The 25,939-nt window shown below is 35.0% G+C and overlaps 1 protein-coding gene and 1 pseudogene across 3 annotated transcripts in view; one reads left to right on the plus strand and one right to left on the minus strand.

Annotated features, from left to right (window-relative positions):
- GRIK2 (glutamate ionotropic receptor kainate type subunit 2) overlaps positions 1 to 25,939 on the plus strand; it is an 823,240-nt gene that overhangs the window by 644,609 nt on the left and 152,692 nt on the right. The window lies entirely within an intron of this gene.
- On the minus strand, positions 11,576 to 12,127 carry LOC122753650 (annotated as a pseudogene).

Raw genomic sequence — 25,939 nt, forward strand, 5'->3', positions numbered from 1 at the left:
TTTCCTCCTCACAAACACAGTAAAAAATCTTTGGAACAATGGTATGGGAGAGTTTATCTTTTCAACTGAGCATATATACAACTAAATTATAACTTTACTATACCACTATCATTATAACTCAAATAACTCAAATAACAAATAATTCTTTACACTACTCACCAGAACGCAAACTATCACGATAACACTACAGAGCCATTTTATGATTATTTTTCTCCTTTTCTACAAGTATACAAAACAATGAACTTTGTCTTAAGTTGTTCTTTATAGTTTTATTTTTCAGTGTTCAGTTCAATTGAACATTTAATAAGCTCCTGCTATGTGAAGAGCCCTGTGTTTGGATCTAAAGAATACACAAAAATGAAATTAAAGTATTGTTCAGTATAATCGAGTTCGTGATAATCTGAGATTTCCCAATACCATACTTTAGTTTCAGTAATTTATCTATCTTAAATATCTGTGTGGAAAATAAGACCTCATCAGCGAGCACATACCAAACTGAACTATGTGCTAGTTTGGCACAATAGTACCCATAGCATAATGGATTGGAGAGAGTTCACTGAATTGGGAGCCAGTAGACATAGGCTTCAATACAATGTAATTCTCCTAGTAATTCATTATATGACATTGGGCAGGACGCTTCACCTCTGAGGACACCAATTTCCTTATCTTATAAAATGAGGGAATTGAACTAGATAATCACTAAGGTCCCTTCCAGCCCTCATGATTTATTGCAATAGCCTTCTAATTGGTCTTCTGGCTTCCAGTTTCTCCCCTTACGAATCTATGCTCTATTCAGCAACCAAAATTATATTCCCAAAGCACAGGTCTGATTATGTCATTACGCCACTTGAAAATGTCATTATTGACTATAAAAATACATATTCCTCAAGGTGGCAATTAAATCCCTTCACAATTGAACCCCCACCTACCTTTCCAGATATTTCACATTATTACCTTTCATGCACCCCGGTATTCCATCCAAACTGGTCTTCTTAGTGGTCCCCTGACTCAACATTCTATCTCTAGCTTCAGTATTTTTCTACAGACACTTCCTTTTGAAATATATTCTTTCCTTACCTCTGCCTCTTAGAAAACATGCCTTCCTTCAAGGTTCAGCTTAGGTATCACTTTTTCCATATAGACTTTTCTGATCCTTATTACTAGTGTGACCCCTCTCCCTCTGTTTCTCCTTCCTTCCCCTCTGTTTCTCCCTCTCCCCTCCCTATTCTCCCCTTCTTTCTTTTCTTTTCCCACTTCTATCTCTGTACCTTTCTCTTTCCTTCTCCCTCTGCCTTTCTCCTTCCCCTTTTCCTACTTCCACCTCCACCTTTCTCCTCCCCTCTTCCTTATCCCTCCCCCTCTTTCACTATCTGTGCTTTTTCACTTCTCTACTTTCTCTGTGTCTTTTTCTGACTCTCCCTTGTCTGGCACACAATAGGTACATAATAAATGTTTATTGACCAATTGCTTGATAGAGATAGCTATAAATACCTGTGTATATCTCTACCTATATATCCCCCTTTCTTTCATGTTCAAGTGTAATACTCTTAGGAATGACCATTACTGGTAGTGGAAAATATGTCCTAAAAGACCAAATTATAATTGAGATTCTATTCTTTGCATATATTATCATGCAATTTTAAGATGAACTTTGAAACCTGAAATTACATTCAAATTCTGAAGCAGCCACTGGCTAGCAAGTGGGCAAGTCATTAATGTCCCTAACACTCAGTATCCTCATATCTGTTATTATTAGGATTAAATGAGATACTATGTCAAAGTGCTTTGAAAACTCTCATGTCATACAGATGCTACCTATTATTATAATTTCATCACACTCTAGCATAAAGATTGCTCTTTTTCTTTGCAGTTACAACCTTATCAGAGGCCTTGGCATTGTGTCTGTCTTTATCTCTAAGGCACCTAGATGTTATAGAGGATAGAACATTGAGGATGGAATCAGAATGACATGAGTTCAAATTCAGCCTCAGACTCTTATTAGCTATGTAACCATGGGATAGTCACAACTCCTCTTGAACCTGAATGTTATCATCTTCAAAATGGGGATAATAATAACACCTATGTTGTGAGTATATATTGAGATAACATATATAAAGTACTTTGCAAACTTTAAGCACAATATAACATTTGTTGTTGTTTAGTCATTTTTCAGTTGTGTATGACTCTTCATGACCTCATTTGGGATTTTCTTGGCAAAGATATTAAAGTGGTTTCTCATTCCTTTTCCTGCTCATTTTGCATATAAGAAAACTGAGGCAAACAGGGTTAAGTGACTTGTCCAGGGTCACACCCTAGCATCAGAATCTGGATTTGAACTCTAGATCTTCTTGACTACAGGCCTGGCAATTTATCCACTGTGTCATTTAGCTGCCTCCAATATATGTTAGCTATTATTATTTTTTCTCCATTATTTATCTTCTAAGGCATTTATTATATTTCCTAATTGATGTTAATGAAACTTGTAAAAAGAAGTATAATTCATAGGATAAAAGATCTAGAATTGGAAGACATCTCAGAGGCCAGGTAATGAACCTCCTTATTTTAGATAAGGAAACTGATAGCAATGAAGTTTGAATGATATTTGTCCAAGGTCATATTGAGCACATATGTTCCCAGCAAAGTGCTAGTGCTTTGGAACAATACGAAAAAAAGTCATTGTCCCTGTCTTGAATGAATTTACATTCTAACTGAAAAATAAGATTAATGTATGTGAAATAATTAGAGGACAATTAATTTCTTTACTTGGTAAAATAAATGGTTTTAAGTGAATAGAAGTTAAGAGAATAGAAAGATTGGATTAGACAGAAGTCAGAGATAGATTCTTGGAAGGGATGGGCCTAGAGTTATTATTTGAGATATGATTAGGATTTAAGTAAGCAGAAAGGAAGAAGGGATGCATATCACATGAGAGAAGCATCATAACTAAAGAGGTGGTGGGAATGTTAGTGGCATGTTTGGGAGATAATTAGTAGATATGATTCTTAAAGAAACCAAGGTCATTATGATCATAGGATCATCAGATCATAGATTTTGAGCTGGAAAGGACCTCACATGATATTGAATCCAGTCCAATAATTTTACAGATAATAGTATATAGAGATAGTAGTATATATCAATAGAATATCATAGAGATAGGGCTAGAAAGGACCTGTTGGTCATCTAGTCCAACTCCCCTCATTTTACAAATGAGGAAACTGGAGTAGAGAGAGAGGAAGTGACTTGCCCAGGTTAGCACAGGTAGTGTAGTGGTCGAATCAGTATTTTGCATTATTTTTTTCACAATAAAAATCAAATGCCCTTCCAACTGTACTGTTCTGCCTCTACAGTCATCCACAAAGAGGGTAGAGTTAAGGCCCTATGAATTGATGAGTTCAGTATTCTAGTAATAATACAGAGAAAAGAGCAGTAAAGCAAGGATGAGCATTGGAAGACAATGGATTCAGCAAAAAAGGAACAAGAGTCAGCAAAAAACAACAACAACAACAAAAAACAAACAAACAAAAACAGAAAGAGAATTGTCAGAAAGGCAGGAAGAAAAAATTGATATTTAGTGTAATAGAGACTAAGAGATTTAACAGGTAGAGAGTGGACAAGAGTGGTAAGTGAAATATATGTATGTTAATACCATGTTGGTGCCACATTAGATGTCTCCCAAGCACTACATTGGCCTTTCTATTGAGTTTTCTTTTTTCATGTTTGATTATGTCAGTGCACTGCCTAAGTAGCAAAATGAGTGAAATCTATCAATGCCTTTATTACAGATTAAGAAGTTTGAGTTCATGGATTATAGACTACTAAAACTTTGATGTGTTTGCAGCTAAATAGTGTAGTTAGTGGCAGTTGTTCCCATTTTAATCATTCAGTTATTTTATGTGTAATTTTAATGACTGTTATAATTTTACAAGTCTCATTTCTTTTCTGATCATAGTTTTAACTATGGTCACATCACTCTATATGACCAAGCTGTTCATTTATAAGGATAAGGAATAACAATGTGTTTTTCACAAATATGCTACTGAAAATTTGAAAGAAATAATAAAAGCAATTAAACATAGTATAACATAGATAGAAATTTTTCTTAAACCAAATTTATTAAATATTTAAGATATGAGATTTAATAGTTTCCCTCTCATCCTTCCCCACATGCATGTATACCATTCAGACATTTTAGATATGCAAAATTTGATTTATATCCAAAATATATTTTTAAATAAACATTTGCAAGTGATAGGTAGCCTTTTATAGGGAGGGAGGAATGTTTAGACCCATCATTTTGGTGAAGGGAACTCCTGATGCAGAAAATTCCTTGATCAATGCAGTTAGATAATTTCTTCAATATATCACCTTCCAAATTTACCTGGGCAATGAGAAGTTAAGTGACTTGACCAGGGTCTCACAGAGAGTGTCAGAGGTGAGATTTGCAGTCTGGTCTGACTTTCTGATTTTGTTTGGTACTCTAGCCATTATGTCATATTGCTTCTCTCATATTAATAACATATTTTTCAAGTTCAGCAATTTGTAAAATTTGTCAAATAGATGAATAAAACTTCAATTGAAATTAATTTTGTTTTATATCTTATGGCCAGATGTAGCATGTAGAATTTAATATACAATGGGATTCTTGAGAGTAGAACTAAGTATTCATCATATGAAAAATATAAATAATACTAGCTAATGCTTTGATAATACTTACTATGTGCTGGCACTTTGCTAAGCACTTTATAATTATTATCTCATTTGATCCCCTCAACAAACCGTGGGAGTAGGTGATATTACTATCCCCATTTTATATTGGAAAACAATGAATAAATAGAGGTCACACAGCTATGAAGTATCTAAGAACAGATTTGAACTCTGGTCTCCCTAACTCTAGGCCTGGTGCTCTATCCAGTGGGCCACCTACCTTCCCCAAAAAGAATATGACATTTCAATCTGATGATTAAATATTTAAGTGAATAGGCCTAAGATCTATCTGTGTCATGTGTATTTTGTTTATCTATCCTTTAGACCATTCCTTGAGAAACATATATATATATGTATATATATATATATGTATATATATATATATATATATATATATATATATATATATATATATATATATATATATATATATATATATATATATATATATATATATATATATATATATATATATATAAAATCAATATAGTCACCCTCAACAAAATTCCTAAATTTAAATGGTTATTTTAAGTAGGAAAGACAGCATAGTATACTGAATAAGGGGTTGATTTTACAGTTAGAAAGACCTAGGTTTGAGTACAACCTCTGGAACATAATCTGTGACCCTGGAAAGTACTCAAGCTCTCAGTGTCTCAAGCAAGTCTCTAACACTACAAAGTTTAGAACAGTGTTTGGCCCATGCTAATAGAAGAAACTGGCCACAGTTATGAAATTATATGTTCAGACTGTGAAAAGTGATAGAAATAGGCCCATATTGAGAATATACTGAGGCTAAATTAGTCCATAAATATTTATTAATTATCTATTATATGTCAATAACTATTTGAAGTTCTGGGGAGATAAAGGAAGGGAAAGTAGTCCCTACCCTCAAGAAGCTTACATGTTATGGTGGAGAGAACATGTAAATAAATTCGTAATATCTACTACATGTATGGTATATAACCTATTTATTTGTATTATATTACCTATATATACACAATTATACATACAAATAGACATATCGGTGATAATAGTTAGCTATATATGTTAAATAGATTTTAATCTATCTATATATTTATAAATATCAGTATAATATAGAGGCAAGGTAATGATCCTCTTAGAGGGGAATGATGATAATGAATCATAATTTTAGAGTTGGAAGCAAAGTAGAATTCTTTTAGTCCCACATCCTTATTTTACAAATAACAAAACTGAAGTCAAGAGAATTACAGTGCCTTGACCTAGGTATTATATGGAAGAAATGGGATTGGAAGTTACATACTCCATATCACCATATCATATAGTGATATATGAAAACTAGTAAAAACCCAAATTTGAAATATTAGCTGCTTCTGAAAAAGTAACTAAAAAAATCACTAGGTGTTACATGATCAAATTTGCACAGTATTTCCAGTACTCCTTAGCTTAACACATGCCAAAGGCACCAAATGAAGAATATTCCCTTCACATACAATTTTCACTGAACATGCAGAGTTTATGGAAGATACCAAAGATAGGTAAAGAATAGCCACTGCTTTCATGAAACTTCATCATGTATAAAAGAGATGATGTAGCCAGCTACCCAGATGATTATAGGTTGAAACAGAGTATGATGTGCTATTAGAAAGTATTGTTTTTGTTCAGAGAGAGATGTCACTTCTAGTTGAGGAGAATCATGATAGGAAATGAATTTTATTAGGGTTCTAAAGACTGGATACGTTTTCAAAAGGCAAAATTGGGTAAGGGGAAGGGCATTTCAGATTGAGGAAACAAGGTAAAAAAATGAGGAAGTGGGATAGAGCAGAGTATATTAAAAGATTTCTGAGTGGTCCAATTTTATAAAAGCATAGAGTTCATAAAGGGGAATAGCTATTTTTAAAACTGGGAAGGCACTATGGGGATATGGCATGGAGAATCTTGAATAATGGGTTGAGAAGTATGGGATGGGAAGTCTTTAAAAACTTTTCAGCAGTGACGTGACATAATCAGATGTGTCTTTTTGAAAGATAAATAAGGGTGCATAGATTGGATTAGAAAAGGAGATACTAGACATAGGGAAAACAGTAGGTTATTGAAATTGTCCAGATGAATAGCAATGAGTATAAATTAGGGTGGTGATGGTGGTGGTGATAAGCCAAAAAGGGGTTAAGTGCGAGAGGTTTGCTAAAACTCTTTGCAATTCTTTGCAAAAAAAAAAAAAAAAAGAGTAAAAGTGTCCTGGCAAATGATTAGCTATGGAAGTTGTAGAATAAAAAGGAGCAAAAGGTTGTTCCTAAGGATTTCAGCCTGGGTGACTGAAAGTATGGTGTTATCCTTAAAAGAAATGGGGAAGTCAGAATGAGAAACTGGTTTCTGTTGAAAAGAGATGTTGAATTTAATGTTATATATAATGTTGAGTTTTGGTGGAGTTTTTCTTGTAAACTAAGAGGTCATTCTCTGCTAACAACTGTTTCTACCTGGCCATGGGTCTATTGTATGACAGTAATGAGACCCTACATTTTTTCAAAGATGTAACTTTTAAAGTTAAGCCTTCCTTTAATTCTCTTGATCTGGAACATATTTTAAGACCATGCATTTTTCTGGTGTAGGGTTCTCAGTCTATGGATTATGGTATGTGTGCTAAGGTATGTAATTTTATCTTTTCATAATCAGTGTCAAAATTATGATCACGGATTTCTAGTAGATACATAAAATCCATTCATTTACCCTCTTTCATAGAAATATTCATTTTCTGTTAAGATGATGATAATGAGTTTTATTAAAAGATAATTAAAATGAAAGGCATTTTTGACAAATAAGCAATCAAAAAGGTTATAATTTTTCTACCACCAAAATGAGTTAAATAAATATGACATAACTTATTTTTTATAAAACAGCCTGTTAGATCACCAAAAAATGCTGGATCTTTTTCATTTTAGCATTCTATCACAGATTTCAAGGGCTAACCTTTTTCTGATGGGAAAGAAAGGCAATATTATTTTTTCATAAGAAAAATGATAACTCAGAATTCACATTGAAGTAGTGAAAACAAAGAATGCAGGATCATGATTCTAAAACCAGTTAAGACTTCAGATGAACTTGTAGATCCATCAAAAACTTGAGTTCTTTGTACACACACATACATCATTTACTTTTGACATTTTAAAGATTCATAATATTAGGCTTGATCAGTGGTAAAGAAGTGAGCAGAGAATTTTATCAGTTGAATTTGTGAATAACATTAGGTGTGCTTAATGTATCTATTAATCAATATATTTCTTTCTCTCATGCATTTGCTGTTGCTGTGTATTTGAACAGATACTTGTCATAATATTTAATTAGAACCACAGCTCAACATGTGTATATTCACAACAGGAGATATTCATTTCAACAGATTATTAGCTAGGAATGTGATATGGTGGCACAAAGTAACAGGCTAGGTCCTGAATAATTTCTAGGCTACCTTGAACTTTTTGCATCATCAAAGAGCAGGGAAGGGAAAAAGAGTAGCTTCTTGATTTAGGAATCTGTGCCTTACTTCAAGGGGATGGCAGAGAATCACATTTGAGATGGGTATGGAATGTTTGAAATCATTTACTCTAGGGTTTTGAACATTTTTGTCTTAAACCTTTTTGTCAGTCTTTTGAAATCTATGGACTCCCTATTTAGAATAATATTAAATGAATAAAGCAAAATACATATGATCACTAAGGAAATAAGTGATTTTTAAATACATTTATAAAAATATTAAACAAAACAAACTCATAGAATCCAGGTTAAAAACCTCAGATTTAGTTTACTCCCTTTTATTTTAATGAAGAAATTGAGGCTGGGGAAGGTAGAAATGAGATGTTAATAAAGAGCAGCCAAAACATGCCACTTGGCACATAAAGTAAGCTCTTTCTGTGGAGAAACTGCTTCCCACCCGCCCCCCCCCCCAATCCTCCCCTTTTTTTGTATCCATTAGAGCTTAATGCAGTACCTGGAAAATAGTAAGCACTTAATACGTGGACTTGATATAAGCAGGTTGACTGAACTGATCAAACAAATGCGTGATTGACTCTGAGTACAGTGAGTACATTTTGTATCATGATATGTTGCCTCCCTAATCTGGCTAGCTGGTTTTGTGGAAAAAAACAAACTCTTATACCCTATAACCCTAACCTGCTTATTTTATTCCTAGATCACTGGTCAGCACATAATGCTTTACTGTTACTGAATTTTATTCTACCTTGTCTGAAGACTGGAGCCCTGAGTCCAGACTGATGAACAGATGGCTATATGAGCTCCTTGGGCTTTTGGTAGTGGAAGGTCAGACTGCTTTAGCTCTCAGGTCTTGGAAGTGTCCCTTAGGGCCTGACCACTTCAAGACCTGTCCACTACCTGGTTCAGTCATATTTTAAAACTATCCCTTGCAGCTGCCAGCATTTTGTGTAATTTTCACGTTTGTATCTTTTTTCAAAATAAGGTCATGTTAAGTCTTTGAGAAGTCTGAGAAATCTTCCTGATCTTTTTTTGTCCTTCTTTGCACCATGAGCAAGGACTTTCATTGTCAGCCTCCAAAGGATACCCCCTTCCCATACGATGGAACTAAATATTCTTTTGAAAATACCATGAGTGCCAAAGTGACTGCTATTCTTCCTGTCTGTCTCCCATTCTTGCCTGTTATGCTTTTACTATAGTACTGCATCTCCCTTATAACTCTGCTTATTAGGTCAATTTAAAATATTAGTAGCCTTTCTTGCTTCTCTTGACTCTGCTATTTTAGCATCAATTTATTCTGTTTCCTTTTATGCATAGAATTTGTTTTTAAAGTTTGATTTTTTCTTTTCATCATAGAAGTTTTTAATATACAAAATGTAATGTGAAGAGTGCAGAATGTTCCCTGCCTGTTTTTGCCTTACCACTTTGATGACTCAGCATTAAGGCATGTCAGAGATGATCCACTTTTGACATTTTCATAAGAAGTTGCACAATCTAAGTGATATCTTGGTCTTTCCCTCACCTCGTGAGTCTGCTAAAAGAAGAGACAGGTAGTACTCATTCTTCTTACTTTATTAACATATCAGCATCCCGGTTCCTCTAGGAAGTTGAACAGAGGATCAATAATGGTAGAAATGGGCAAATGGCCTCAGTTGACAACATGCTATGACTCCATGACTTTATTTGAAGTGAATTCCTGGGACAATAGGTTTGGCCATATAAAGTACAATTCAGCTGAACAAGCATTTATTCAACGTCTACTATGTTCTAGGCACTGTGCTAGGTGGTAGAGGAAGGTTCTTCCTTGAACCCTCTAGGTGGCATTATGAGTCACTAAGATTTTTAGTAAGGGGTGAGAAGGGCAATTCCTTCTCAACCATGGCATCATAATGACCACAGGCTTGCTAAAGATTGGATCTGGGGCCCTGGTTTCCCCTTTGGCTTGTTTCCTGAGTAGGTACTAAACATACATCTAGAGGTAGCTGTGTCAATATTTGGGGGTGACCTTATGATTTTGAAAGGTCTTTGTTCTTGGAAGTTGAACTGGAATCAAGGGCAGTTTATGCATGAAAGAGAATACTATAAGAAAGGTGGGGGAGGGAGGATTCTTGCATCCTAAAGGATACTTTGGAAAGGGGAAAGAGCTCAACATCCTGTTCTTTCTTGACAAAAGATATATACTTTTGTGGGAGATAACGATTTTGCAGAATGAAGAAATTGAGGTTTTGGTTGTGCCTGATTTTAGTGTCCACATGGCAAATGGCCAAGTTTTCACTCAAATCTAAGTCCTTTACAAGTCTGATATTCTCCCTATTGTACTCTGCCAGATTTCTACCTGAAAAAAAGGAATCACATTAATTTTTGGTTTTCCCCCATACGATAATGTAGGGAATGTTGTTAAAATTGAGATTGCTATGCTGAAAAATAGGACAGATTCTTAGTTAAAATGAGGAAAAAAGAGATAAATGCTTTTCAAAGGATCTTAGATATGGTGTATTTTAATGGATTAGGAAAAGAAGCTACCCAGATAAAGACTTCTGCTATTTTAGAAAACAAAACTTTAAAAAAATGGAATTTTCTACTTATTGTCCTGGCAATCATAAATATGAAAACACACACAGAATAGTATGAAGGATTTAGAAAATCAGACAAGAGAAGATTGTTAGGCAGCATTGTATTCTGTACTAATAGGGAGATATCCATATAGATAAAAACATGAAAATATTTTCTTCCTGCATTATTCTTAGCTCTGGTATCAAACTGCCTTTGATTACAGTTCAACTGTGAAGAACAAAGACCTTTCAAAATCATAAGGTCACCCCCAAATATTGACATAGCTACCTCTAGATGTATGTTTAGTACCTTCTCAGGAAACAAGCCAAAGGGGAAACCAGGGCCCCAGATCCAAGATCTAGCAAGCCTGTGGTCATTATGGTGACATGGTTGAGAAGGAATTGCCCTTCTCACCCCTTACTGACTCGTAAGTGTATGTATGTATATATGTGTGTGTGTGTATGTGTGTGTGTGTGTGTGTGTGTATATATATATATATGTGTGTGTGTGTGTATACACACACACACACACACAATACACTTACCTCATTTGTTCTTTACAATAGCCTTTTTTGTGGTACTTAGCACAAATATTATTATCCCCTCTTTACTAACAAGGAAACTGAGACTCAGAGAGAATAAGCATCTTGCCTAAAGTCACATAGCCATCAGTTGTAAGATCTGGAACAAATAAGAAAACACCTTCTGACTCTAAGTCAAAGATTCTTTTTTACTAAACCACATTGTCTCAAAGACAATAATGTATTTAAAGCGTTCTGAAATCCTTAATATCTAATTTTAATTAAAAGTAGTATTTGTGATCTTTCCATCATTGTATTAAAACATATGATGAACTAACCTTATGTTCATTCTATTGTGATCTCCCCAATATCACTAAATAATAAATTTTCAGTAGAAATATTGTTATAATTTCATTTTTTTTTTACAAATGAGGTAATTTATTAATGAATCTAGTGTAGTTTGTCCTAATGTTTCTTGTTGGCAGCTGCTACCTGTCTGGCAATTCTGTCCAATTCTCTCTGTCCCTGAGGTGTCAGCTTCAGGCTCCCATCCTGGTCCTTCTCCACTTTCTTGAGGCTTTCCAGGACTTACAGGACCCATTGGGTCATACTCTTGCAGCCTTTGCTAAAGTGACTGTGCACCTGCCCCCACTGTAGATCATGGTCATGCATTCCACACCTGTACCACCTTGGAGTACAGTTGACAGGTGATGGGGCAGCCCAGGTATAGAACCAGTTATTTTCATAGGATTCCAGCTTTTATGTTTGACCAGGTTGACTGTGTCCACCCATTTGGGGACCTTGAGCTTTCCTGACATTTTTCAAAAAAGCAGCCAGGGCCCAAAGAAACTCCTGTTGGTTCATGTTCTTCACCATGACTCCAGGCATTGTGTGGGCTCCATATTGGCCAGCCAGGGTAAAAGGTTTTGATGCTTTCTTAAAAGGCGATAATTATATAGGCTATTCTAACTCATTCCCTAGTACTTTTGTACAAGCTGGTCCCTATCCCTAGAATGCTTTCCCTCTCACTTTTTCCTCTTGATATCACTTGCTATATTTAAGACATAATTCAAATGCCACTTCGTACATGAAATCCTTCTGGATTTCTCCACTTGTTTATGTCCCCTTGCCTCCCAAATTATATTATGTGTCATTTATATGTCATATGTATTTCCAGGGCTTACCATATAAGTTCCTTGGGTACTGGGACTATATTAATTTCTTGCCATTGTTTCTCCAGCACCTAGCACAGCGCTTAAAACATAGTAGACATTGAATAAATGCTTGTGGTGCAGTTGAATTATACTTTACATGGCCAAACCTATTGTCCTAGGAATTAACTTCAAATAAGGTCATGGAGTCATACCGTATTGTCAACTGAGGCCATTTTATCATTTCTACCATTATTGATCTTTTGTTCAATTTCCTAGAGGAGCCAGGATGCTGATATGTAAGTATTTAAGCAGAATAGGTACTAACTACTCCAAAAGGTAGAGTTAAATGCCAACAAAACAAGTAAATAAAGTAAGCAGATTGTGTAAATCTAATCTGTTCACAAATCAAAGCAAGATTTACCTGTAATAGGCCACAATATAGCAGCTGAGAGTGGTTATCTTTAGAACAGTTGTCAGTATATTTTTCTATTTGATTTAGACCAGGGCTTAACTTTTTCCACTCGTGACCCCTTTTTGCCTGAGAAATTTTAAGTGACCCTGGGTATATATGTGTATGAAATAGGTGTACATATCCTTTTACTGTTGCAAAATTCTTCATAGCTGCCACATTCAGTTATGTGACCCCCATAAGGGGTTGCAACTCACAGTTTAAGAAGCTTTGATATAGATATTTCCTCCTTCTTTATTGAGGAATTTTCTAGATAGCTGTATCTGGGAGTGGGGAGGCCTTCTAATTTGTAAAATTATGTATATTTATTGTTCTTATATTTTCTGTGCCAGTGGGATGGAAAGCTAAAGACATGTGTATCATGCTAAAGTGGAAAGAACAATAGATTTGGAATTAGAAGTCCTTGGTTCAAGGAAGCAAGATTTTGAGACTATGGGCAAATCATTTGACTCTTTTAGCCTGACTTTTCTCATCAATAAAATGGTGAAGATATCTGTTACTTGTTTCATGGGCTTTATAAACTATAAAGTACTATGCAAACTGAGAAGCCATATATTTATTTCCTTGTAATCTTTATTTGTAAAGGTAGTTTGGATTCTAAAACTTTCTCCACAGTTCAGTTAGTTTGGGTTGTAAGCTATTTGCATAATTATAATAATTATTATTATTTTACAAATTCATTGCCCTAGCATTTTGATAGCCATAGTTATAGTTGATATACATGTAGATTACATTGTCATACATATAAAAATAGATATATTCTGATTTCTAAAAACCTTATTGAAAAGTTTACTGCGAAGTAAAAATTAATGCCGATATTCTAGCTGTGGATTAACATATTTTTATTTGATCCTATATTTTAGTATATAATCAACCTATAATATTTTGCACATTTAAAAATTGCAGTAAATTAATTTATTGACATCCTCCTTCCCTTCTTTCCTGGGGTTTATGATGATGCTTTTTTTCTTTCTCTTTTGCCTTTTTCTGTTTCTTTAGGGTTTGGAGGCAAGTTAAAGAAACCAACATAAACAATTTACCTCCTCTCAATTTCCATTACGTTTGATTTTCCCTCTGTTAGTCAAGAATTACCTAAGGACTGGAGAAGAGGGAGTGAAAGTTGGCAGGATCAGGCCAACTACTTCATTGATTCAGTTTTTATTGAGTGAACACCACTATCCTGCATGCTAGTCAGAGATTTCCTAGCTTATAGAATTTATGTGCAAAGTGGCTAGGTGCTCCTTTTACTATGATTTTACTGTGTGACTAATGTCCTGCAGTAAGGAACTAGGACACAAAGTATAAAAGGCTCAAACTCAGATTTAGGGCATAGCCATCTCTGGGCAAAATTGGAGGAGTGTAATGATGAGCAACATTAAATATTTTTAATGTTTTTTTTCTATGCCAGAAAAATCACACTTTCTATATCATATAGAACTGGAAATTGTTGAAGGATAAATCAAGGAACACAATTTAGAGTGAAACTTCAAAGCCTCTAATGTATAGTAGTATATAGGGGGAACACTTTTCCTAATTTAAATATACCTCGTCCTGGCTCTAAAAGAAATTTAAGGTTGAGATAAAAATTTTTTTTAAATTATTTATTTATTTATTTTTCTTTGCAACAAACATTTACTTTATTTTTTCCAGTTACATGTAAGGATAGTTTCCAACATTCATTTTCATAAGATTTAGAATTACTAATTTTTCTCCCTCCCTCACTTTCCTCCCCCCTCCACAAGACATCAACCAGGTTATATATGTACAATCCAAAAGTGCTCTTTTTTTACGTTCTTTCTATGGGGGTGGATAATATGCTTCCTTATTTCCTTTGGGATTGTCTTGGATCATTGTATATCTCAGAGTAGTTAAGTCATTCTCAGTTGTTCATCACACAATACTGCTGTCATTATGCACAATGTCCTCCCAGTTCTGCTCACTTCACTATACATCAGTTCATATGAGTCCAGGTTTTTCTGGTATCATCCTCTTTGTCATTTTTTATAGCATAATACCATTCCACTACAATCATATACTACACCTTATTCAGTCATTCCTCAATTGATGGACATTCCCTTGATTACCAATTCTTAGCCACCACAAAAAGTTGCTATAAATATTTTTTGTACAATATTCCCCCTTTTCTCTTTTCCATGACTACCATTGTTAACTATTTCCCTCCATCCTATTCTCTTCCCCATGATATTTACTCTATTATCTATCTTCTTTCACCCTATCCCTCTTCAAAAGGGATTTGCTTCTTTCTGTCCCCTCCCCCAATTTGCTTCCATTCTTTGGCCCCTCTCTCTTTATGCCTTTCCCCTCCTATTTTCCTGCAGGTTTAGATAGATTACTCCACACAATTGAGTGTGTTTGTTATTCCCACCGCCAACTGTGATGATATTGAGATCTTTGACCCAATTCTGATGAGTGTTAGGCTCATTTACTGCCCAGATTAAATAGATTACTACACCCAATTGGGTGTGTATATTATTCCGTCCTTGACACAACTCTGATGAGTTTAAGGTCTTTGAGCCTATTCTGATGAGTGTAAAATTCATTTACTGCCCTGCTCCTCCCCTATCTCTTCCCCAACTCCATAAGCCCTTTCCTGTTTCTTTCATGTGGGATTTCATCCCATGCTCCCTCTGCTCTTCCCCTTCCCCCAGTGCATTCCCCTAACCCCTCAATTTAACCCTAAAGATGTCATCATGGGGCAGCCAGGTGACAGAGTGGACAAAGCATCTATCCTGGACCCAGGGGGATCCCAGCCAAAACCCAGCCTCAGACACAAGACAGCCACCCACTACATGACCCCAGGTATGTCCCCCAACTCCAATCTTTTATGATTCTCTAGGGTCTTGTATTTGAAAGTCAATTTTTCTATTCAGTTCAGGTCTTTTCATCATGAATACCTGAAAATCCTCTCTTTCATTGAATTCCCATTTTCCCCTGAAAGATTATGATCAGTTTTGCTGGGTAGGTGATTCTTGGTTATAATCCCAATTCCTTTGCCCTCTGGAATATCATATTCCATGTTCTCCAATCTTTTAATGTAGAAGCTGCTAGATCTTGTGCTTTCCTCACTGGGTCTCCACAGTACTTGAATTCTTTCTTTTATGCAGCTTGCAATATTTTCTACTTGACCTGAGAGCTCTGGAATTTGGCTATAATATTCCTGGGTGTTTTCCTTTTGGGATCTTTTTCAGGAGGTGATAGGTGGATTCTTTCAATTTCTATTCTGTCTTCTGCTTCTAGAATATCAGGGCAATTTCCCTGACAATTTCTTGGATAATGATGTCTAAGCTCTTTCCTTGATCATGGTTTTCAGGTAGACCAATAATTTTCAAATGATCTCTCCTGGACCTATTTTCCAGGTCAGGAGTTTTTCCAAGAAGATATTTCACATTGCCCTCTATTTTTTTATTCATTTGGATTTGCTTTATTGTTTCTTGATTTCTCATAAAGTCACTGGCTTCCATTTGTTCAATCCTAATTCTTAGGGATCATTTTCATCAGAAAGGTTTTGTAACTCCTTTTCCATTTGGCCAATTTGGCTTTTCAAGCTGTTGAATTTTTTCTTATGTCTTTCCTGCATCACCCTAATTTCTCTTTCCATTTTTTCCTCCACCTGTCTAACTTTATCTTCAAAGTCCTTCTTGAGCACCTCTATGGCCTGACAGCAATTCATATTTTTCTTGGAAGCTTTAGATATAGGGGTCCTAATGTTGCCATCTATCTTTGAGGGTGCACCTTTATCTTCCTTGTCACTAAATAAACTTTCCATGGTCCTCACCTTTCTCTGTCTGCTCATCTTGCCTTTCTTTTGCTTGACTTTTAGCTTCTTAAAGTGGGGGTACTGTTTCCAGGCTGCAGTATCCCAAGCTTAAGAAGTCCCAGATGGTATGATTTAAGGAAGAGCAGGTTCTTCACTCATCTGGCCTGTTCCCTGGTCCATCGATGACCCCAGACCAATTTGCTAATCAAACAGCTTTGTGTGTTGTGGTTATTAGCTCTTACTAGCCTGTGCCCTTCGTTCACCTGGGCCATTGCTACTCAAGCCTACCTCCTGGTTCCCAGCAGGGGTGAAAAACCCTTGTTCTGCCTCAGCACCAACATAGACCCCTGTAATCTCCCTCTGCCAAGGACTCAGCCCTCTCACCAGATTGTGAGCTTAGTTCCAGATGACACTGGTGCTGCAGGTGATTCAGAGGCTCTGGGGGTCTCTTTCTCTAGACAGGCCTTCCTGGGAATGGATCTTTGTCAGTGTGACTGTGGGTTTGGGTTCTACTCCTGTTTCAGCACAGTAGCTCCCTCCTTCAGACCTTCCAAACTGTTCTTGATTAGAAGATGATTTCAGCACTTTCTTCTGTGAGTTTTGCTCAAGATAAAATTTTGTGATTGTTCATTTGAGGAGCTTTCTACTTGTTTCCATATGCAAATCTGTGAAAGGTCTTTTAAAAAGGGAATTTGAAATGAACTAAAATTCAATTCAGTATAATTCAATTCAGGTTACCTACTATGTGCAATGTACTCTACTATGCTGTGGGAATACAAAGGCAAAAAAGAAACAATTCCAAAACTTAACCTACTTACTTTCTATTGAGAAGATATAGCAAGTAAACAAATAAATACAAGGAATTAATTCAGGAGTGAGAAATTGATGATAATAGGATAGAGTAAAATGGTCCATAGGTAGTGTCATCTGAAGTGTACTTCACAAGATGCTAGGCATTTTGCAGGGAGGAAAGGACAGAGGATATTCTAGACATAGGATTCTACTTGCATAAAAATTTGGAGGCAAGTAATGGAGTGTGTGGGAAAAGGGATAATTTGCCTGGTCTTAAAGGGGGAGGGAATGAGAACAATGTGAAATTAAACTCAAAAGTTTTTATTTCTAAAGCTTGTTAGAAGATAATACCAGTGGAATGTTGAGAAAATGTCAATAAGATAAAAGAAATGTAAGGTGCAAAATAAAAATATATTAATGTGCATATATTGATGCACATGGGGATTATTTATTTTTTCATGTGTAATTTCTGAAATTTTAAATGCAGTCAGTTCTTCTCTCAAACTCCCCTCTTTCACCACTACCTTAGTCCCACTTTTATATACCTCTTGCCATAAAATTATTAAACAAATAATCTTAAAACTTTTAGAGCTGTTTCCTATTAGCTGATATTAAAAGTACTTATAAGTATATTATTAATTTGTAAATGTGAAAAATACTTCCCAAGATGATCTAGGCCAGAATTCTAATTTTGTAGAGGTTGATCCTGAAGCCCTGAGATATTTTGACATTGAAAATTCTAGGATTTTATGAAATAATAATACATAAGGATCACTGGAGACAGAAAAGTTTAAAGTTAGATTTCACTGATGTGACACCACTTGTTTCTGAATAAAACAAGCTAGTTTATGTGAGTCTGTTTGGTGACTTCCTAAGGAAGAAATGGGTCTATTTGAACAAAATATTTCAGGAAAATTAGATGTGGTCAAAATTTGAACAACAATAATCACATCATATGTGATCAAGACAACAAGAAGGTTTATGAAAGCTTTTCTTTTAACTTAAACCTACTTTGACTTACTCCCTACAGGCTTACTTCCATTTAGCAATTAAGCTCAATGAGTACAGGGGACTATTTTGTTTTTGTACTTCTATCTCCAGTACCAAGTGCTCAATACAACTAGGTGCTTAATAAATTCTTTGTAATTATTTATTTTTGAATATTGGATTGAGTACTGCATATCACAGTCCTTTAGAAATATGTAAGTTTTAAGGAAATAATAAGAATATAACAAAAAGAAAAAGGATAAATAAATAAATAAAAATATATTTAAAAAATTATCAGGCAAAGAGAGACTAGGGAGAATTCCATCCATCATTCATAAACCTTAATTTCTTTATAATTTATGGCATATATCTTTGCTGCCTGAGAATTCCTGTGAATAGACCTGTTCCCAACCTATTTAACCTTGAAGGAAACTATGCCTATATTTGGATGTTTTTTTCTGTCCATTTTTTCTTTGTAGATAATCAATGAAAACCTGAGAGATGACTAGGGCTAAACATCATGATTCATTGAGTCATAACTTACATTTGGAAGTAAATTTAAATATATTGGTTCAATATTTAAAAAATTGAATCACAAAATTTTAGTTACATACAAATATTTTCAGTGTCAGAATGTTGAATTCAATTCATTTCAGTTCAGTTCAAGTCAATTCAAAACATTAACTTTTCCTTAGTGTAATATGAAGGAACTGGAATGGATGAATGACTTCCTATATCCTTTCCTGGTCTACTTTAGATGCTTTTATTAAATGCTTGAAGGGCTGTCACATGGAAGAAAGTCTGTGCTTGTATTGTCCTGGAACTCGAACCAATTGGTGGAAGTTATTGGAAAGTATCTTGCATTTCAAGTTATGAAATAACTTTCTATTAAGATTTTTTCAATTTCTGATAAGTATTTTTTAGAAAACCTGTAATATTCCCAACACTATGCAGCATGCCATTGAAATACATTGAAATACATTGTCAACATCATCATGATGTTGTGAAGCTTACAATAACAAGGAGAGTAGGTCAAAACTTTTCAAGAAAAAGACAAAGATGTATAAAACACTAAAACAGACTTAACTGACCCAAACATATGGTAAAAACAAAAGATATTGGAAGATTTTAGATAAAAGAGAGATCAGAGGTAGTAAAAATGATCAGAAAAGGTACCATGAATGAAGGATGACTTTAAATGAACAAGATAGAATTTGTATAAATTAGTCACTCTCAAACTTTTTAGTTTCAGTTTCCTTTTACATGCTTAAGGACCTTGAAAAGAGCTTGTGTTTATATTAATTGTATTTCTTGGTATTTAGAACTTTAGAAATTAAAACACCTCATTCTGATGCCTAAAGGAGTCAAAACAGAGAAAAAAATTATAGACCAATTTTTGTAATTAAAATTGATGCAAAATTTTAAATAAAATATTAGCACCAGGATAAGACACTGTGACCAGGTGGGATTTATACCAAAAATTCAGGGTTGGTTCAATATTAGGAAAACTATTGACATAGTTGACCATATAAATAGCAGAACTAACAAAAAAAATCATTATTTCAATAAATACAGAAAAAGATTTTGACAAAATATAGTACCCATTCCAATTAAAAACACTAGAGAAGATAGGAATAAAGGGAGCTTTCCTTAAAATGATAAGTAGTATAAATCTAAAACCATAAGAAAGTATTATCTGTCATGGGGAAAGCTAGAAGCTTTCCCAATAAGATCAGAGATGGAACCAAGCTGCCCATTTTCACCACTACTATTTGATATTGTAGTAGAAATGTTAGCTTTAGCAATAAGAGAAGAAAAATAAATGGAAAGAAATATAACAGACACTGAGAAAATAAAACTATCACTCTTTGCAGATGATATAATTATGTACTTAGGGAACCCTAGAGAATCAACTAAATACTACTTGAAATAACTAACAACTTTAGCAAAGTTTCAGGATATAAAAAACCCACATAAATTATCAATATTTCTATGTATTGCTAACAAAACTCATAGGCAAGAGATAGAAATTACATTTAAATTAACTATAGACAATATAAAATATTTGGGAGTCTCTTGGTCAAGAAAAATTCAGGAAATATATGAACACTATTACAAACACTTTTCAAACAAATAAAGGAAGATCTAAACAGTTGGAAAAATATCAATTGTTCATGGGTAGGCTGAGCTACTGTGAAAATGGCAATTCTACCTAAATTAATTTAATTATTCAATGCCATACAAGCCAAACTGCCAAAAATATTTTATGGAGGTAGAAACAAATAAAATTCATTTGGAAGAATAAAAGTTCAAGAATATCAAGGGAATTAATAAAAAAAATGCAAAAGAAGGTGACCTAGCCATACCAGAAGTAAAATTATATTATAAAGCAGCTATCATCAAAACTAATTGATTGGGGGCAGCTAGATGGCGCAGTGGTTAAAGCGCTGGCCCTGGATTCAGGAGTACCCGAGTTCAAATCCAGCCTCAGACACTTAACACTTACTAGCTGTGTGACCCTGGGCAAGTCACTTAACTCCCATTGCCCCGCAAAAAAACAAACAAAACTAATTGATACTGGCTAAGAAATAGCATGGTGGATCAGTGGAATAGATTAGGTACATAGGTATAGCAGTAAATGAATATAGCAATCTCCTGTTAAATAAACACAAAGACTCTAGCTTCTTCGATAAGAACTCATTATTTGACAAAATCTTCTGTGAAAAATTGGAAAATGGTATGGCAGAGACTAGGCATAGACCAAGGTCTCACACTGTATACCAAGATAAGGTCAAAATGAGTACATGATTTATTCAGAAAGGGTGAAATCATAAGCAATTTAGGAGAGCAAGGAATAGTTTACCTGTCAGATCTATGGAGAAGGAAAGAATTTATTACCAAACAAGAGATAGAGAACATTATGAATGGATAATTTTGATTACATTAAAAGTTTTTGCACAAACAAAACCAATGTAACCAAGATTGGAAGGAAAGCAGAAGGATGGGAAACAACTTTTATAACAACTGTTTCTGATAAAGGCCTCATTTCTCAAATATGCAAAAAAGTCATTCAAATTTATAAGAGTACAAGTCATTCCCCAGTTTACAAATGTCAAAGGATATGAACAGGTAGCTTTCAGATGTTGAAATTAAAGGTATCTATAGTCACATAAAAAATGTTAGAAATACCTTTTTTGTTGTTGTTGGGTTTTTTTGTTTGTTTTTTGGGGGGACAATGAGGGTTAAGTGGCTCACCCAGGGTCACATAGCTAGTAAATGTCAAGGTTTGAGATGGATTTGAAAACAGGTCCTCCTGAATCCAGGGCCAGTGCTATATCCACTGCCCCACCTAGCTGCCCCCAGAAATAACTATTGATTAGAGAAATGCAAATTAGAACAACTCTGAGGCATTACCTCACACCTATCAAATTGACTAATATAACAGTAAAGGAAGATGATGAATGATGGATATGTGGGAAAATTGAAACACTAATGCATAGTTGATAGAGTTGTGAACTGATCCAACCACTCTGAAGAGCAATTTGGAACCAGGCCCAAAAGGCAATCAAACGACGTATACCCTTTTATCCAGTAATACCACTACTAGGTTTGTATCCCAAAGAGATCATATGAAAGGGAATAGACCTCCATGTACAAAAATATTTATAGCAGCTGTTTTTGTCATAGCAAACAATTAGAAATTGAGGGGATGCCCATCAATTAAGGAACTGTTGAACTAGTTGTGGTATATGAATGTAATAGAATACTCTTTTTCTATAAGAAATGATGAACAGACAGATTTCAGAAAAACTGGAAAGACTTTCATGAACGGATGCTGAGTGAAGTGAGCAGAACCAGCAGAAGATTTTACATAGTAAGAGCAATATTGTGTAATGATCAACTATAATTGACATAGTTCTCAGCAACACAATGACCCAAGACAATTCCAAAAGACTCATGATGGAAAATGCTATCCACATCCAGAGAAAGAACATGGAATCTGAATGCAGATCGAAGCATGCTATTCTCACTTTTTTTTTTTGGATTTTTATGATTTTTCCTTTTTTTCTGTTTTCTTTCAGAACATGACTAATGTGGCAATATATTCACATGGTTGTACTTGTATAAGCTATATGAGATTGCTTGCCATCTTGGAGATGGGGGATGCAAGGAAAGGAGGGAGAAAAAAATTTGAACCTGAAAATCTTATAAAATAAATGTTGAAAATAATCTTTATAAGTAATTGGGAAAATAAAATACTATTAAAATAAATTAAAACACCTTGGTATTATTACAAAACTATTTTTTTTATTTTATTGACTACCTGAAAGGCTCTGAGGAATACCTGGGTACTCCTAGGCCACTCTTTGGAAACCACTTATTATATATAATGTGGAACTCAGAGAGCTTTTCAGGTAAGAGGATTATCATAAGCAAAGGGTTAGAGATAAGAAAAAAGGTCTTCTGGGGCAGCTAGGTGGTACAGTGGATAAAGCACCAGCCCTGGAGTCAGGAGGACCTGACTTCAAATCCAGACTCAGACACTTAACACTTACTAGGTATGTAATCCTGGGCAAGTCACTTAACCCCATTGCCCCACAAAAAAACAACCCCCCCCAAAATATTGAGAAACAAGGTCTTCCAATGCATAGAGTGTAGTTAGTTAGGTTGTGTGAAAATTAGGGTAAAGGATTTTTTGATTTATAAAAAAAGAGATAGTAATTGAAAGCATTTCCATTCGATATTACAAAGATTTACCAAACCTGGCATTACTGTGCTAGATACTAACAAGGCTACAAATAAGACCTAGAAAAGGCCATTTGATTTGACCAGAAGTGATTGAAATATATTGTTATTGACTGGGGTTTAGAAAATAGTGAGGTAGGGACCACTTGGTCATAAATGATAATGAATTAAAGGGGAAATATAACTTGAAATGAAATCAGTCAAGTTAAAAATTTATTTGTGTTTATTTTTTAAGATGGAAATATCTATGCATTTTTGAAGGCAGTACATAAACCAATGATGAAGGAGAAATGGAACATGATAAAGATGATTATGTGAGCTCTATGTACCAGGAATATGAAGAAAAAAGAATATATTTGGAGTCATAGAAAAGGTGCTATTTTTGAGAAGAGGAGTGATTCTTCTTCTCTTGGAAGGGTTGTTTAGGGACTGGAGGTACTGATTAGGAGTAGAGATAAATGTATGTTGAATTGAAATAAAGTGAAAGAGTTCACAACATGTTCTGATAGGAACTGGACTTGTAATTTCATTGGTATAGAGAATTCTTTGGTAAAGGAAGAAACTCCCTTTATCAGTGTGGGTTGGCACCATCTGTGCAACATTTAATTTTCCAGAGTTACCTAAACCACTAAGAGATTAAATGATTTGCTCAGGGTCACAAGGTTAGTATGAGTCAGAAGTGAGGCTTGAACCTATGTTCACCTGTTTCTGACTGGTTTTCTATCCATTTTGCCATGCTGTCTTTTAGAACAAATTATCTGATCTAGTTGATGACCAAGGACTTGGGTGATGAGTGTTAGCAGTTGATTTTGGAACTGAAGGAGAAAGGAGAAGATCTGAAATAACTATGGTGAGACAGGCATGGAAGGAGTATTAAATAATGGCAACGTTCATATTGAAGTGGTTTCCATTGTAGTTGACCAGTTTTGTGTGGCTTTTTATCTATCATTCAACATCTTTAGCTTTTGATCAAGAGTCAAGGAAAAGCATGAAGTTCCACATTTGGGTTTTGGTGTGGTTTGATATTTATTTTTCATTTCCAAAAGAATTTGATATTTCAATCAATTTTAAGTGATCTTGCCAAAGAATAAAATTATTGTATCCTTAGCAAAGTAATCATAAGGATAGATATTGGACCTTAGATTTAATTGATAAGGGAAATTTCTAGAAGAGAAAAACAATGTAGGTCAGCAACTTTTCAGCATCTACTCTGTCTTAGAGCATTTATAGAACATTAAGTGATTATTGAATCTGACAATCAGCATGTGTCAGATGTGGGATTTAAGCTTAGGTCTTCCTGGCTTCAAGCCTGGGCTTCTGAATCCAAGGCCAGTGTTATATCCACTGCCCCACCTAGCTGCCCCCAGAAATAACTATTGATTAGAGAAATGCAAATTAGAACAAGTCTGAGGCATTACCTCAGGGAGAGAGACATATATTAAAAGTCTACTTTGAGCCAAGGGAACAATATACACGGTTATTACCACAATGGGAAACACCGTTATACACCAGAGAAACAAAAGTAAAGGTAACAGGGGTAGCTAGGTGATGCAGTGGATAAAGCACCTGCCCTGGAGTTAGGAAGACCTGAGTTCAAATCCAGCCTCAGACACTTACTAGCTGTGTGACCCTAGGTAAGACACTTGACCCCAATTGCCTCCAAAAGAAATAATAAGGTAAATATAACAGTTATAAACAGAACTCAAATGAAGACATATGAGAAGACAGCCCCAAGTCACTCCTTTGTGGAGGTGGGCAGTGTGCAAATGTTACACATTATACATGGTTTTGGACTTTTTCAATGGACAGTCAGTTGTGATGATTTCTTTTCCCTTTCATAATTTTTTTTTTTTTGCGGGGCAATGAGGGTTAAGTGACTTGCCCAGGGTCACATAGCTAAGTGTCAAGTCTCTGAGGCTGGATTTGAACTTAGGTCCTCCTGAATCCAGGGCCTGTGCTTTATCCACTATGCCACCTAGCGGCCCCACTCTTTTTCCTTTCAAAAAAATACTATTTCTTATATGAAATGGCTCTGTGGGCATAGAAGGGATAACTATGATGATGTAAGAAACAGAAAATATCAGTTCAAATTTAATTTTAAAAATAGCAAAACAAAATGTTTTAAGTCTCTACTGCACCACACACACCACAGAAGATACTGTCTTTTCTATAAACAAATTCTATTGAATTCTTTTTGCCTTTATTTTCATTTTTTTTTCAATTTTCTTTTAAAAAAAGAAATCAAGGGGGGAACTAGGTGGTATAGTGGATAAAACACTGGCCCTGGATTCAGGGGAACCTGAGTTCAAATTCAGCCTCTGATACTTGACACTTACTAGCTGTGTGACCCAGGGCAAGTCAGTTAACCATCATTGTCCATCCCCCCCCCCCAATCAAAACCTTTATGATAAACAAGCAAAGTCAAACAAAACAAACTCCCATAAAGGTCATATATGATAATGTATCTCAGCATGCAGATGTATTCTATCACCTACCTCACTGTTAGGTGGTGAATAGCATTCTTTATTACTGGAATCATGGTTGACCATTCCATTGATCCTTTTTTTCCCTTTTTCTAAAATAATAAACATTTTTATTTAAAGTTTTATTTTCAAATTTTATCCCTACTTCCCTCCCAACACTCTCCACTCCCTGAGGTGGGAAGCAGTCAGATATATAGGTTCTACCTGTGCAATTATTGCATTGATTATTAAGTCCTTAAAAATTGATTGTTTTAACAACATTGTTGCAAAAGTTATTCTGGTTCTACTCAC

This window comes from Dromiciops gliroides, chromosome 4 (assembly GCF_019393635.1).
Source record: "Dromiciops gliroides isolate mDroGli1 chromosome 4, mDroGli1.pri, whole genome shotgun sequence".
Classification (NCBI taxonomy): domain Eukaryota; kingdom Metazoa; phylum Chordata; class Mammalia; order Microbiotheria; family Microbiotheriidae; genus Dromiciops; species Dromiciops gliroides.